Raw genomic sequence first — 16,133 nt, 5'->3', positions numbered from 1 at the left:
GTCGACACGTTCGACAACCTCCAAGTGCCATATGACCAGCTGTAGCCTACCAAGCCTTTCTCAGGAGTGACCGACGGCTCTACTACCCCGATCGGGTAGGTCCGCCTCCCAGTTACCTTCGAAGAACGCAACAACTACCGCACCGAACTCATCGACTTCGATGTTGCCTACATCCGCCTACCATACAACGCCATCCTCGGGTATCCAGCCCTGGCCAAGTTCATGGCGGTGACTCATCACGGCTACAATGTCCTCAAGATGCCGGGAAGCGGCGGAGTCATCACAGTCCTGTGCGAGGAAAGAGACGCGATGTGTTCCCTCGAGCGTGCCTTCCAAGCTGCAGCAATCGACGACCCCGACAGCCAGGGCGAGCACCCTCCTGAGTTCACCCCCAAGAAGAAGAAGCAGTTACGCCACGCAGGACCTCAGGCAAGTGGCGCCTCGTTAGGATCTGCGCCCGCACCTGCCAACACAGAACACAAAGCCAATAGGAAGAAAATCGCAAAATCTCAAAGCAAATATTACAAGACATATTGTTCTCACAATATCAAACGCGAGTTTAACGCCTCCACGAGGCATGGTGCATGTTGCAGGAATAAAACAGAAAAGCAGCTGCAGGTCACCCCTGGACACCGCCGACGCCCACAAGAGGTGCTCCTTCCCTGGTGGCATCGCCTTCGCCTACACCACCAGCTGGAGCCGTGGGATCGGTGGTGAAGCCACGGAACTTCTTCATCAGGCCTCCACTTGACCCTTCACGGCTGCGGCGGCAGCCACGTAGTGTTCATCAGCTACAAGCTCCAGCAGCTCGTCAAGGCGAGCGCTGGGGTCATGAAGGTGCAGGTGGCTGAAGACCTGCGTCAGCGCGGCTGAGGAAAGGACGTGAGCCCCTGCCTCCGCCATGGGACCGATGCCCTCCACGACTTCCTCGAGCGCCTTCACCAAGAAGGGAAGCAGCTGAGCAGGGCCATCCTCGTCGGTGGTCAGCGGCCTCTCCAAGCCCTTCTCGTGCAGTGACTTCAGCACCACGTGGGCCTCTCCTCGAGGAGCGAGAAGGCCACGTGGTATTCAGCCAGGACCTTCGCCTTGGCGTCAAGATCGGCCTCTTTCGCCCTCGCCTTCCGCTCCAACTCCTCCAGCCGGCTGCGCTCTGTGACCTGCGCCTTCGCCAGCTCTCCCAGCTCGGCGTCATGGCCCTTGATGGCATCCTCCCGAGCCCTCATCTCCTCCTCCTTCGCCTGGTGGCCACATGCTTCTTCTGTGTGCTGGTCGCGCAGGCCCTTCAGCTCGTCCACCAGCTCTCAGCAGCGGCCGCGGGAGGCCTCGGCGTCCTTCAGTGCCGCCTCATGATCGGCCACAGCTTTGGCGGTGGCTTGCTTCTCCTTCTCGGAGGCCGCCGTGGCCTGGCTCAGCGACGCTCGAACAACCGAGTTGGAGTGAAGCCAGCCAGAGGCCAGCTCCAGGCGCCCGGCCACATACGCGGGTCCGCGCCCTGGAAATCTTCCCGTAGCTGGGCCATCTCCGAAAGGGCGCACTCCAAGACGGCAGAGGAAGCAGAAGAACCTGAGGCCAGGGGCACAACAGGAGATCCATGAAATTTTCAACTTGGCAGCAGTGAGCCATGGTGAATATTTGTTACCTGAACAAGTCACAAAGATCAAAATAATCAACATCAAGAAAGGAAACAACTAAGACGACACTAATACTACAAGAAAGCAGTGAGCCATGCCTGTGCACTTAAGATTACGTCGGAGACAGTGATCGACATTGTTTTATTTCATGAAATTCATTGCATAAAAAGGAGATATTTATCTACTGATATTATTCATCGTCCGATATGATGGAGAAATAAGCACACAGTGGAATCTTTGATCAAGCTTTTGCAGATTAGATAATATTTCAACATTGAGCATGAATCCATGAACCGCAAAAAATGGCATGTTTCTTTTACTAACAGGAAAACTCAAGTCAACACATAGAAAGTTACAATAAGTATACTTCATTCCCGAGTGGTTTGCGTTAGCCTGATAGTATGCGTGTCTAATAGATATTGCTTATCTCTCATGACAATTGATGCTCTCCTTCAGCTTAGGGCCTTCCAAGATTGAAAGGTAAATGATTTCTGCAAAAAGAAAGAAACATGAAAATCTATTAGATAACAATAATCTTGGATATTGCCAAATGTGACTATATCCGAATTCTAAGCGCACATGCATTTTGTAGTTTTCTATGGACAAACAGGTATTTCCAAAACCAACATACAGCCTCCTGCCCTCCTGCATAAAGCTATCGGTTTTAAGCCCCAAAAAAACCAGGCAGTAAAACACGCTTTTATTGTATGAATTATGAATGAATGAAAGGGAGATGTACACTTTTAAGAAAAACCGCATAACAAATAGAAGAACTCAAAAAAGTTAATACATATTTTTTTTTGGGGGGGGGGGGGGGGGGGGGCATTACATACCCAGTGGTCATTCACATTGGCTGCCTCGGCCTCACGTCGTTGTCCAACAGCACATCGTCCATGGCCGCGAGCCGCGCAACATCGTCCAGGGTTGAATCGGCAACATGAGAGATGACATCCGATTTGTTATTAGTGCAGTTTACCTGTCATAAATTCAGAGAAACATCAATTAGATCACAGGGCTGTGTTGTAAATGAACAGGAACCGGTGCACTAAACATCTGTAAAATTAGGCCTGCTCATGAGAGCTCAGCAATAATACATAAAATCTTCCCAGTACCAATATGTAACAACGACATCAATATTAATCAAAAAAATATTCATAGCTAAGTGTTCCAAACTGAAAATTGAGACAACCCAATAATGCACAAGGAACCAGGGGAGGAGACATGGATCATCTACCAGTGGTGGCCAACAAATCTAACCAGGTCTCTTCGTGCACCTCTCCAGGGTCTTCGGGAGCGACAAGCTCGAACTGCCCCCACTTTCGTCTTCGTTCATCCCCGCCTGCTCTGGAGTCTCACAGTCCATCTCGTTGTTGGTGATGAGATCGAAGTGTGTCTTGTCGAGCTCGAGCACGAGCACGAGCACGAGCCCCTCGCCCTAGTCAAGCTCATACACATCACGGGTGTTCTGGGACCCGCCAAGCATATAAGCGGCGGGGCATACCCATTGACGCCATACTCGTCGGAGATGAGTCGGGCGATGGGGGAATCGACCCCACCAAGACGGGCGGGGTCGTTGAAGCAAGCGAGGGCGAGGGAATCAATTTCCTACTTTGTGTTGTTCTCCCTCCAGACTCCACTTGCTAACACCACCAATGGAGTAGTGCTTTCATTGTCTTTGACTCGTTGTGGTCTGTAGTCACGGAAGATTCTTTTATTGTTTTCTCATAAGTAATGTCTGCACTTTTGCTCATGGCAGCAGTCTTTTAGTTTGCACCCGCAGCATTTCATCAGACGTAAATATAAGGGTATGCCCGAACATTGCTTGTCAGATTTTGCATTCCTTTCCTCTCATACGAGATGCATCAAGAAAGTGAGCCAAAAGTGGGAACTAAATGTGCATATAGTGAATAAGTAATGCACATAGATAGACATATAAAATGTGGCAAACTAACCAGGAGGAACTCTTTGCCTCTTAGAAATGAAATAACAACTTGGTTCAGGTAGAAAATGAAATACTCCCTCTGTCCCAAAATAAGTGTCACGGATTTAGTACAATTTTAGTGCAAAGGTGTACTAAGTTAACGACACTTATTTTCGAACAAAGGTAGTAGTAAGTTACCTGAGATAATGTACCTATGATTAAATGATTAAATGACCTGACAAAAGGGCTCCCTCTGTATTAATCATTCTGCAGAAAAAACAAAATTATGAGTTCCTTGCTCTGAAGCACCTAACTGCAGTTTTGTAGTAAATGTCTGAAAAGTAAAATCATGCTAAAATACATGATATATGTCAGCAAATACAAACTTTTTTTCATGCATATGTTTAGTAGAACTAAATCAACATATCAACATATATAAATGGCAGGCATTACATCCATCAGAGTCCAAGGCTCTTTTTGGTGTCTTCAAATGCTGCACCCACTACTACCGGTTGGCTGGAACAATTGCTGATTTTTAATGACTCCCTCCATCTTAATCTTTCTGTATAACTACAATTGATTAAAAGCTCCTAGCTGTGAAGAACCTAACTGCAGTTTTTTAATAAATGTCTGAAAATTAAAATCATACTAAAATGGATGATATATGTTGCAAATATGAAGTATAAAAAGAAAGTTAATAATATACCATACAGTAATATGAGTAAACTCTACAGATCTGAACATGCAGGCTTTAGCATCAGGGATTATAGCTTTGGCAGTGAGTTTCTCCTTCCAGCACACAGACATTGCCTTGTATCTCTTTGTACAGACCTCAACATGAGAATCTTGTGAACTTATTTCCATTACCTTGGGATGGTGAAATCTTTATGATACAAAGCTGATGCATGTATTAGTTAACCTGCAGAGAATTCCATATTTTGATCTATATAAGTAAGAAAGTGTACAAATGAGGAATAGCTTTATTTAGGGCTTCTTATATAGGCCATTGAGTAAATTGCATGAAAAAGACTCTTATGTATTAAAATAGAAATACACAATTCATAAAATATTCAGGAACAAACAAAATATAGGAAACAAATAGAAACATGTAGTTGGTAAAGGAATCACACAAATAAATAATGATATATGATAGAAATTGCCAATGGCCTTAGTTACTGCTATCCAATATTCTGATTTCTGCAGTTAACTACTAACCCATGACCTGTAATCCAATATTACTACTCCGGATTAGTAGTAAACTGATGTTCAGTATCAACCTCCCGATCCATAGCAACCATCTATAGGTCGCATCGTCCTCATTCACATCTTGTTCATCGTCCCTGTTACAAACAAACATCATCTCGATGTAAAATCATAGTGCTTGAAACTAATTCGTATCTCTGGCAGTTAATTACATCCGATGTACTAACTGAAAAAATATAATCAATTTCTAGCAGTACATTACATCAATGTTAGGAAAAATGTGTAGTTGGCTATGTCACATGTCCGTTGCTGGAAAAGGGCCAGAAGAATACCTTGGTCCAGAGAAATGGGGTTCAGTGCACACAACCCTCGTAAAATAACCTGGCTGAAAGGATATTAGAGTATCAGGTACCCATAGTGACACACATCCTAATTAAAACGTTGGATAACCTGATAAAAGTGTTTCTCCGTGTACCAGAAGCACAGGTGCATGAGATGGACTAACTATCAGATGCAAAACTCTGTGTATTTGTAGGCATCTTTTGATTTTCTCAAGCATCAAGAAGAAAATGGGGAATACGCGAAATACACTTCAAGTTTTATGTGTGGAAAATACCTGAGAGCACAACCAAAGCACGCCCCTCAATTTTTTCGCTCAGATATTACTCTGCTCAACTCCTTCACCGGGTCCAGTGAAACATCAACCTAAAACAGCAATTACAACCAGTAAACCAAATGCTTGATACTTTTATTATTCAGAAAACACACAAAAGTTAGGTGGAGGGTTAAGACTACATCTCATGTTTGAGTTGTACCGAAGGCCAAGGGTGGAAACAGTTTGACAGAGCACATAGTTAGAACCAAGGGGGTGGGAGAAATTAGTAGTTAGTACCTTGGGGAGATTAGGCATTGGTCCATTGACGAACTGCAAAACACAGTATCACATATTGGGCAAGTCTGAAACCACATTAGCATGGCAAATCAGAGCGGAAAACACAATTTTGGATGAGGATGGTTTGTACCTGCACATGTGCAAAGGGACCCGTGAGATCAGGCTGCGCGCGGTCTAGCAGTGTGTCCTCCTCGTCCTCGGCCGCCTCCGTCTCCTCCTCCTTCTCCTTCTCCTTCTCCTTGTCCACAGGCTCGGCGGCGGCGACGGGGTCGGCCACCGCTGCTCGGGCTCCATCAGCGCGGCTCAATCGGCGAGGCAGCGAGGCATGGAGGGATAGGGTTAGGGTTGCATGCGGGAGTGGCGCTTGGGGGCGGAGTCACGGCAAAGGGTCGTGAGGCAGGAGGTGGCGGCGGCGCCCGTGGCATGAGGTGCTGGTCCACCGATGTGGAGGCTGTACGGCGGCTCCCCGGCCGGATCTGGCACTCTCTTCGTCAGATCGGATTGGGGAGGGAAGCTCCGCAGGGATCGGCGGTGGCGAAGGGACGAAATTAGCGCAGGGATGAATGCAAGTCGTGCGTACGAGAGGATGTGCATGTCCAGAAGGGGATCGCCGTCGGATCCTGGGCGTGATCGCCGGCGTCTCCTAAACGGGATCGCGGCGCCGTCTCCTGAAGCGATCCTGAAGCAGATCGTAGGATGGACGTGCGGCGGCTTTGATGTGCGAGGGCGACGGCAAAGGTTAGGATCGGCCGCGACACAGTGATGGATGTCCGGCCGGGATGAAGGGGTGGATCGGGCGTGCGAAGGGCTGGTTGGCGGTGGAGACCGATCTGTTATGGGCACGAGGCATCGATCGTAGGGTTTTTTTGGCACAGTTTTTTTCGTGGAAGGGTTGCGAGTTAAGGGAGGTAGGAGAATGACGAAAAAAACTGGAGGTGGGAGGATGACGAAAATAAACCGTGGAGACTATTCACCAAGTCGTCCATTAGGAGTAGAAATTTATGATGAGTGGAAACCTACTATGAAAATTAAAATTAAAGATCATGAATGCTATGCTTTGTGTGATTTGGGTGCTGGTGTTTCCACGGTTCCAAAGACTTTGTGTGATTTGTTAGGTTTCTGTGATTTTGATGATTACTCTTTAAACTTGCACCTTATGGATTCCATTATTAAGAAACCTATGGGAAGAATTAATGATGTTCTTATTGTTGCAAATAGGAATTATGTGCCCGTAGATTTTATCGTTCTTGATAATTGCAATCCTTCATGTCCTATTATTCTTGGTAGACCTTTCCTTAAAACGATCGATACAATTATTGATATGAAGGAAGGAAATATTAAATTCCAATTTTCGTTAAGGAAAGGCATGGAACATTTTCCTAGAAAGAAGATCAAATTACCTTATGAATCTATTATGAGAGCCACTTATGGATTGCCTACCAAAGATGGCAATACCTAGATCTATCCTTGCTTTTTATGTCTAGTTAGGGGCGTTAAACGATAGCGCTTGTTGGGAGGCAACTCAATTTTATTTTTATTCCTTGCTTTTTGCTCTTTTTAGTAATAAATAATTTATCTAGCCTCTATTTTGGTTGTGGTTTTTGTGTTTAATTAATGTTTATACCAAGTAGAACCGTTGGGAAGACTTGGGGAAAGTCTTGTTAATCTTATTGTAAAAAACAGAAACTTTAACGCTCACAAGAACTGCTGCCATTTTTATTTCTAAAGTGCCATTTAGTTAATTATTTTTGCAGATTATTAATAGATAAATTCCTCACGTCCAGCAATTATTTTAGAATTTTTTGGGTTCCAGATCTTGCGCTAGCTACATATTGCTACAGACTGTTCTGTTTTTGACAAATTCTGTTTTCCGTGTGTTGTTTGTTTATTTTGATGAATCTATGGCTAGTAAAATAGTTTATAAACCATAGAGAAGTTAAAATAAAGTAGGTTTAACACCAATATAAATAAAGAATGAGTTCATTACAGTAACTTGAAGTGGTATTTTGTTTTCTTTCGCTAAAGGAGTTCACGAGATTTTCTACTTTAAGTTTTGTGTTATGAAGTTTTCAAGTTTTGTGTAAGGATTTGATGGATTATGGAATAAGAAGTGGCAAGAGCCTAAGCTTGGGGATGCCCATGGCATCTCCAAGATAATCTAAGGACACCAAAAAGCCAAAGATTGGGGATGCCCCGGAAGGTATCCCCTCTTTCATCTACTTCCATCGGTAACTTTATTTGGAGCTATATTTTTATTTACCACATGATATGTATTTTGCTTGGAGTGTCTTGTATGATTTGAGTCTTTGCTTTTTATTTTATCAAAATCATCTTTGCTGTACACACCTTTTAAGAGAGACACACTGTAACGCCTCGGACACACCCGCCGGTGGTCGTTACTCCTGGCGGGATCTAGACTGGCCCCACAAATCAATACTAGTCTTTTCTGTGCACTTTGTCCTCACTCATGCACACCCGGGAGCAACTTCCAGGTCGGTCACCTATCCTGACACTGCTCCAAGCTGAGCATGCTTAACTTGGGAGTTCTGTCCGAATGGGCTCCCGGAAAAGAAGGAATTCCTTATTGATATGAGTAGTCTATCATCCCTAATAAGCCAGACCATTACATACACCCCCACTCAGAGGAACCGATGTCCTCGTCGGGCCACAGGAACGTTCCCTCTTGGCACATACGTCTGTGCTTCCAGTCCAGTACATGTGTCATGCCGTGTGCCGAACCGATGTCCTCGTCGCCGGCGCCGTGCTCCACCGCCGCTCGGCCACCGCCGCCGCACCAGCTCGCCTCCCTCTCTCCGGCCGCCTCGCCGTCCAACTCCGGCCGGCCCATCTCCGGCGACCTTGGGTTCTCCTGCGAGCCTCGGACTCCGTGCCGCTACAGTACCCGCGAGATCCCGATCTGGATCTGGAAACTCCCTCTCGGTTGACTTTTTGCCCCGAAACCCTAATTATCTTGCCATGTTCATTGCATCGTAACTTTGCATTCGTAGCTCCGTTTTGGGCATATAGCATATCAAAATGTTCATCTCGGAGAGTACATCATTTCATTCCATTGCATCATTTTCATTTGAGTTGATCTTGATGCCCGAAATGCTGTTAGAAGAGTGCTACTTGAGTTAATTGTCAGATCTGCTACTCCATTTAGATATTTGTCATTTTTGCCATGATTATTGTGTGCATGATATGCCCATGAGTTCTACATATATTTTGTTAAGGGTTTTGCCATCTTTCCAGAGGTGCAACCCATGTATTTTTGTGATGTGTGTGGTGACTAGCACAAGCTTGCAAAGTGAGGCACTTGGTAATGCTGATTTCAGAGACTTAGCATTTCCACCAAGTCCTTGAGCTGTTTATCTCATATTGCCATATGTTCATGTTGTTTCCTAGTGATCCGTACCTCTTTTGAGGATGATCAGTAAGGATGTTTTGTTAATCTTGTAGTGCTCTATCCATCCATGTCTTTGTTTGCAATTATGGAGCATCCTAACTTGAGTCAATCGAGCTCTATTTTTGTCATTTCGTGAATCTGGAAAGATTGTTTACTTGTTAGCGATTTCGCCGATGATGTTGTAGTTGATCCGTGCATGCTATGTTATTGTTCTTGCCATGTCTAGCTTGCGGTTTGTGTATTCTTGATGGGTGTATGCTTAGATTATCATGACTTGCTCTGTAGTGAGTGCATCGACCTCGTAAACATGCCTACTTGATATCTGTTTTCAGCATGCTCTAGTTTTCACTAAGTCTGAGAACTGATTATGTTTTTGCCATGTTCACATGCTTGCAATTGTATTTTCTGATCCCTTTTGGCTCAAGGTCACTGAGGGACTTTTGTTAAGCTCTTTGAGTAGCTCCATGCCATGCTTTACTTTGCCATGTTCAGGTCCTGTAGCATATAGTTTTGTTGCTCCGAAGAGTGCTATCTGATCTGAAATTCTAGACAAGTGTTAATTTCACTAAGTCTGAGATCTGTTTACCATATGCATTTTTGCCATGCTTGTTTGAACCTGTTAATGGATGAATTGGCCATAGCTCAGTGCTAGACTTTTGTTAAGCATCTTGAATGCATTCCTACCATGTATTTTGTTGCCATGTTTGGGTGCTATAGCATGTTCATATTGTTGCATTTAGATGGCTACTTGCTGTAAATCGCAGAACGTGGTCATATTTGAATTGCTTGCCATTTTCAAACCGTAACTCCGATTCCGGCGTTCTTTATATCGTTTTCAAGCGATTTCATCTCATCTTTCCAGCGGCACACTTGGATTTCCATGTTGAGGCCAGGTTCATGCATCCCTTGTCAAATCTTGCATATGCTTCCCGCATCACATTCCGCATAGCATACCATCTTTGCATCATATTGTTTGAGCTTGCACGTGGTTGATTGTGTTCCGTTTGCTTGTTTGTCTTATTTGGGTAGAGCCGGGAGACGAGTTCGCTAACGAGGAGCCCGTTGAGTTTGCTTTCGAGGATCCAGTCAACTCTGACAACTTTGCAGGCAAGATGATCATACCCTCGAAATCACTACTATCTTTGCTTTGCTAGATGCTCGCTCTTTTGCTATGCCTATGCTACGATGCCTACCACTTGCTTTCAAGCCTCCCAAATTGCCATGTCAAACCTCTAACCCACCATGTCCTAGCAAACCATTGATTGGCTATGTTACCGCTTTGCTCAGCCCCTCTTATAGCGTTGCTAGTTGCAGGTGAAGATTGGAAACCGTTCCTTGTTGGAACATTTATTTACTTGTTGGGATATCATTATATTGCCATGTTATCTTAATGCATCTATATACTTGGTAAAGGGTGGAAGGCTCGGCCTCTCGCCTAGTGTTTTGTTTCACTCTTGCCGCCCTAGTTTCCGTCATATCGGTGTTATGTTCCCGGATTTTGCGTTCCTTACGCGGTTGGGTTATAATGGGAACCCCTTGATAGTTCACCTTGATTAAAGTTTTTCCAGCAATGCCCAACCTTGGTTTTACCATTTTCCACCTAGCCTCTTTTCCCTTGGGTTTCCGGAGCCCGAGGGTCATCTTATTTTAGCCCCCCCGGGCCAGTGCTCCTCTGAGTGTTGGTCCAACCGAGCGATGTCCGGGGCTACCAGGGGCAACTCTGGGCTGGCCTACCCGACGTCTTGCTCATCCGGTGTGCCCTGAGAACGAGATATGTGCAGCTTCTATCGGGATTTGTCGGCACATCTGGGTGGTGTTGCTGGTCTTGCTTTAACCTGTCGAAGTGTCTTGAAGAACCGAGGTACCGAGTCTGATCGGAACGTCTCGGGAGGAGGTCTATTTCTTCGTTGACCGTGAGAGCTTGTCATGGGCTAAGTTGGGACTCCCCTGCAGGGATTTGAACTTTCGAAATCCGTGCCCGCGGTTATGGGCAGATGGGAATTTGTTAATGTCCGGTTGTAGATAACTTTAACCTTAACTTAATTAAAATGAAACAACTGAGTGTGTTACCGTGATGATCTCTTCTCGACGGAGTCCGGGAAGTGAACATGGTGTTGGAGTAATGCTTGCGCAGGTTGCTCTCTAGTTTCTCGCTCGCGCTTTGCCTCCTCTTCTTGCTCTCTTTTGCGAACAAGATAGCCACCATTTTTGCTAGTCGCTTGCTGCAGCTCCACATATTTACCTTGCCTTACCTATAAGCTTAAATAGTCTTGATCGCGAGGGTGCGAGATTGCTGAGTCCCTGTGGCTCACAGATTACTATTACACCAGATGCAGGGCCTGATGATTCCGCTCCAGGTGACGTGCTCGAGCTCAAGTGGGAGTTCGACGAGGACTCTCAGCGATACTATGTTTCCTTTCCTGATGATCGGTAGTGGTGCCCTGTTGGGGTGATCGGGACCGTGTCGCATGTTGGGTTATCTTTTATTTTGGCGCCGTAGTCGGGCCATGAGTGTTTGGATGATGTAATGTTATTTATGTATCTTGATTGACGTGGCGAGTGTAAGCCAACTATGTTATCTCCCCTTTTATTATCTATATTACATGGGATGTTGTGAAGATTGCCTGACTTGCGACATATGCCTTCAATGCGATTATGCCTCTAAGTCGTGCCTCGACATGTGGGAGATATAGACGCATCGAGGGTGTTACAAGTTGGTAATCAGAGCCTTCCCCGACCTTAGGAGCCCCATTGCTCGATCGTTTTAGCAGCCGAGTTGTGTCTAGAAAAATGTTTTGAGTCATTTAGGAATTATATATCGGAGAGTTTAGGAATTCTTTTTACTTCCCAGTCTCCTCATCGCTCTGGTAAGGCATCCTGACGTAGAGTTTTGACTCTTCTCTTCTCAAATTTCACAAAAAAAAAATTTAGGATCACGTGGGTATCTTGGAATCATTTCGATGGTTTTATGACGAGAACATTGTCTTGGTGCCTCCTGTCAGGGGTTTTGTGGAAGTGTCCTGGGGAGTTGAGCTCTGAGGTGTTGTCGTCATAATTTTATCGTTGCAGTTCTGGAATACCTGAGTTTAGTACGCCGACATCGAAAATCTCTTTTATGCAGTTCGTTGGTGAGATAACCTCGACGCCACCCAGTATTGGGGCGGGAGTTCGGGAGTATCGCCATAACTTGTATAACGGATGCTTTTCTAAGGTTGAGGTAGATGGTTTCTGAAGTTTTTCTTGGTTATGTGTTGAAGGATGGATACAGCTGGATGTAGGATTTGCTAGATTTGGGTGAGATATTATGCTTCCCCTGTATCCCCAACACCTGATTGCATAACCGGAAAGGTTCGGGAGTTTCATAGGTGGGAATTCTTGTAGCTCTAGTTCTTCTTCCACGGATATTTGGTTTGAGATTGGGATTTCTTACCGAGTATTCATTCTTGATCCATACCTTGTTGATTTATTTCTCTCCCTAAATTCTACGTGGCTTCTCAATTTATGGATATGTGACCATTTCAAGAGGAATGCATTCGTTCATTTTGTTCGGATGTGAAGAATATATGTTGCAATTTTCATTCCGTTGGATTCAGTTTCATTTTATCTATCAATGTGCTAATGGATGTCAACCTCTTCAGAATGGCTCCTCCAACGCGCATGACTCCGAATCCTGATCCGCCACCACCTCCACCTCCTCCGGAGGCATGGCAAGCTGTGATGGCCGCAACCAATGCAAACACACAGTTGATCATGCAAATTCTCCAAGAGCGCAATCAAGGCAACCAAGGGAACCAAGGCAACAATCAGAATCACTTTGCTACACTCAACCAGTTCCTTACTAATGGGCCAAAGACTTTCAGCAATTGTGTTGAGGCAACCGATGCTGACGATTGGCTTGTGGATCTATGCAAGCATTTTGAGTGCAGTAACGTCAGGCCTGAGGACTTTGTCAAGTTCGCTTCCTTCCAACTCAAAGATCAAGCTGCAGAATGGTTCCAGCAGTACAAGGATTCCAGAGGTGGACGTGTTATCACTTGGGATGAATTCCGTCAAGATTTCAGAGCTCACCATATCCCTCAGAGCGTGGTTGAAAGTAAGCGTGAGGAATTCCGCAACCTGAAGCAAGGCTCTTTGTCTGTCTATGACTATAACAAGTTGTTTTAGAAGCTCGCCCGCTTTGCCAAGCAGGACGTACCTGATGAGAAGAGCATGATATACCAGTTCAGGGGTGGTCTCAGAGAAGAAATCCAGCTCGCTCTTGTTCTCTTTGAGCCTTTGAGGTACGATGAGTTCTACAACATGGCATTGAAGCAAGAGGCCGCTCAATTGAGGTGTGATGCTTCCAAGAAGCGAGCCAGAGATGTTACTCCTTCTTCCTCTACTCAAGTGGCCAAACAGCGGAAGTATTGGCTTCCTCCTCCTCCGTTCCGTCAGCCGTATCAGCAGAAAAGCAAAGGTGGCCGTGGATCTTCCCACCCACCCAACCCTGGCTTTCAGAACAAGACTTCGTCTCAACCTCCAAGATCGAGTGCTCCGTACCACCGTCCGCTTTCAGAGGTCACGTGCAACAAGTGCCAACAGAAGGGTCACTATGCCAACAAGTGTTTCAACCAGAGGCGTCTTTCTCCTCCTCCTCCTCCTCCTCCTGTCAGATCGGTAAGTACAGCTGTGGTCAAGCATAACCCCAAGTCCGCCAAGGTCAACTTGTTGAATGCAGCTCAGGCAGAGGACTCACGAGATGTGATCATGGGTAACCTTCCTGTTAATGACATTCCCGCAGGAGTTCTTTTTGACACTGGTGCATCTTTATCATTTTTATCGAAGCCTTTTGCATCTATGCATGATGTGCATACTATTGATTTGCCTAAGCTGATAGCAGTTTCTTCTCTGGGTATGTTCATGAACACCAAAATGATGGCTCCGGATGTTACTATCACCTTGGGCGACTACAAGTTTCTTTCTTCCCCAATGGTTCTTGGCAACTCGGATATTGATCTTATTCTCAGAATGGATTGGCTTACTAAGCACAAGGCGCATCTTGATTGTGCAGCCAGGCAGATTCAATTGACTCATTCGTCTGAGGATGTAATTATCTTTGCCGCTCGGGATAATACCATCCGTCTGTTTTCTCTCAATGAGAAGGGTGAACTCAATGCCATCTCGCAAATTCCAGTCGTTTGCGAATATCAAGACGTCTTTCCAGAAGAGCTTCCAGGAATGCCTCCGCACCGGCCAGTTGAATTCGTTATTGATCTTGAGCCCGGCATGGAATCAGTGTGCAAGCGTCCTTACAAGCTCGGACCTGAAGAGTTGAAGGAGCTGAAGAAGCAACTCGGTATTCAAGAGAGAATGGGTCTCATCCGGCCTAGTTCTTCTCCGTGGGGTTGTGGTGTTCTTTTTGTGAAGAAGAAGGATGGAACGGACCGACTTTGTGTTGATTACCGTCCATTGAACAAGAAGACCATCAAGAACAAATACCCACTTCCTAACATCAATGAGCTGTTCGAACAACTCAAAGGTGCTCAGGTATTCTCCAAGCTTGATCTCCGTATGGGTTATCATCAGATTCGTATCCGTGAGCAAGATATTCCCAAGACGGCCTTCAGGACAAGCTATGGTTCATATGAATACACTGTCATGTCTTTTGGCCTCGTCAACGCTCCTTCGACATTCTCTCGCATGATGAACTTCATCTTCAACGCCTACACCAATGACTTCGTTTTGGTCTATCTCGACGACATTCTGGTTTTCTCGAAGAACAAGGAAGATCATGCCAAGCACTTGCGTTTGGTGCTTGATAAGCTAAGGGAACACAAGTTCTACGCCAAGTTCTCCAAGTGTGAATTTTGGCTCGATGAGGTTCTTTATCTTGGTCATATCATCTCTGCCAAGGGCATTGCGATGAATCCTGAGAAGGTGTCTGCAATTGTGAATTGGGAACCTCCTCAGAACGTAAAGCAACTCCGTAGCTTCCTCGGTCTCGCAAGCTATTGCCGAAGATTCATTGAAAACTTTTCTAAGATCGCGAAGCCTCTCTCTAACCTTCTCTAGAAGCACGTCAAGTACGTTTGGTCTCCGAAGTGTGACATTGCTTTCAACACTTTGAAAGAGAAATTGATCACTGCTCCAGTTCTGACTCCGCCTGATGAATCCAAGCCGTACGAGGTCTTTTGTGATGCCTCTCTCCAAGGTCTTGGCGCAGTGTTGATGCAAGAGAAGAAAGTTGTTGCTTATACCTCTCGCCAGTTGAATCCCAATGAGGAAGAACTACCCCACTCATGATCTCGAGTTGGTGGCAGTTGTGCATGCTCTTTTGACTTGGAGACATCTCCTATTGGGAAGAAAAGTGGACATCTTCATTGATCACAAGAGTCTCAAGTACATCTTCACTCAGCCTAATCTCAACCTTAGGCAAACTCGATGGGTCGAAATGATTCAAGAGTATAACCCGAGCTTCGAGTATACTCCAGGCAAGGCCAATGTGATTGCTGACGCATTGAGCAGGAAGGCTTATTGCAACAGTCTGATTCTCAAGCCTTATCAACCCGAGCTTTGTGAAGCTTTCCGCAAACTTAATCTGCAAGTTGTTCCTCAAGGTTTCCTCGCCAACCTTCAAGTCTCTCCTACCTTGGAAGACCAGATTCGCCAAGCCCAGCTTCTTGATGCTATGGTGAAAAAGGTGAAGATTGGGATTGCCAAGAGTCAACCCAAGTACAAGTGCTACCGCCTTGACGACAAGGACACTCTCTTCTTCGAGGATCGTATTGTTGTGCCCAAAGGTGACCTCCGTAAAGTGATCATGAACGAGGCTCACAATTCTCTCCTCTCCATCCACCCTGGGAGCACGAAGATGTATCAGGACCTCAAGCAGGCTTATTGGTGGACTCGAATGAAGCGCGAGATTGCTCAATTCGTGAATGAATGTGATGTCTGCAGAAGAGTGAAGGTAGAACACCAAAGGTCAGCTGGTCTCCTCCAACCTCTTGCCATTCCAGAATGGAACTTTGACCACATTGAGATGGACTTCGTGACTGGGTTTCCAAAGTCCAAGCGTGGCAATGATGATATATTCGTTGTCAT

At 45.6% G+C, this 16,133-nt stretch overlaps 1 long non-coding RNA gene across 26 annotated transcripts; it reads right to left on the bottom strand.

The window, feature by feature from the left end:
- Positions 1-1,841: 1,841 nt before the first annotated feature.
- Positions 1,842-6,521, bottom strand: LOC125551473 (uncharacterized). Of its 26 annotated transcripts, none has more exons than XR_015600948.1 (9): positions 5,778-6,521; positions 5,648-5,680; positions 5,372-5,460; positions 5,088-5,140; positions 3,751-4,892; positions 3,584-3,652; positions 2,866-3,471; positions 2,465-2,607; positions 1,842-2,122 (listed from the first exon to the last, which is right to left on the bottom strand). It is a non-coding gene; the product is annotated as an uncharacterized LOC125551473 (long non-coding RNA). The 26 variants fall into 26 exon arrangements; XR_015600954.1 differs by having other exon boundaries at positions 2,866-3,321; XR_015600945.1 differs by having other exon boundaries at positions 2,866-3,652; positions 3,751-3,819; positions 4,006-4,892; positions 5,778-6,520.
- Between the last annotated feature and the right edge of the window lie 9,612 nt (positions 6,522-16,133).

Source organism: Triticum urartu, chromosome 4A, assembly GCF_056163025.1.
Source record: "Triticum urartu cultivar PI428250 chromosome 4A, HENAU_Tu73, whole genome shotgun sequence".
NCBI classification, from domain to species: Eukaryota; Viridiplantae; Streptophyta; class Magnoliopsida; order Poales; family Poaceae; genus Triticum; species Triticum urartu.
This window is presented reverse-complemented; position numbering and strand designations above follow the sequence as displayed.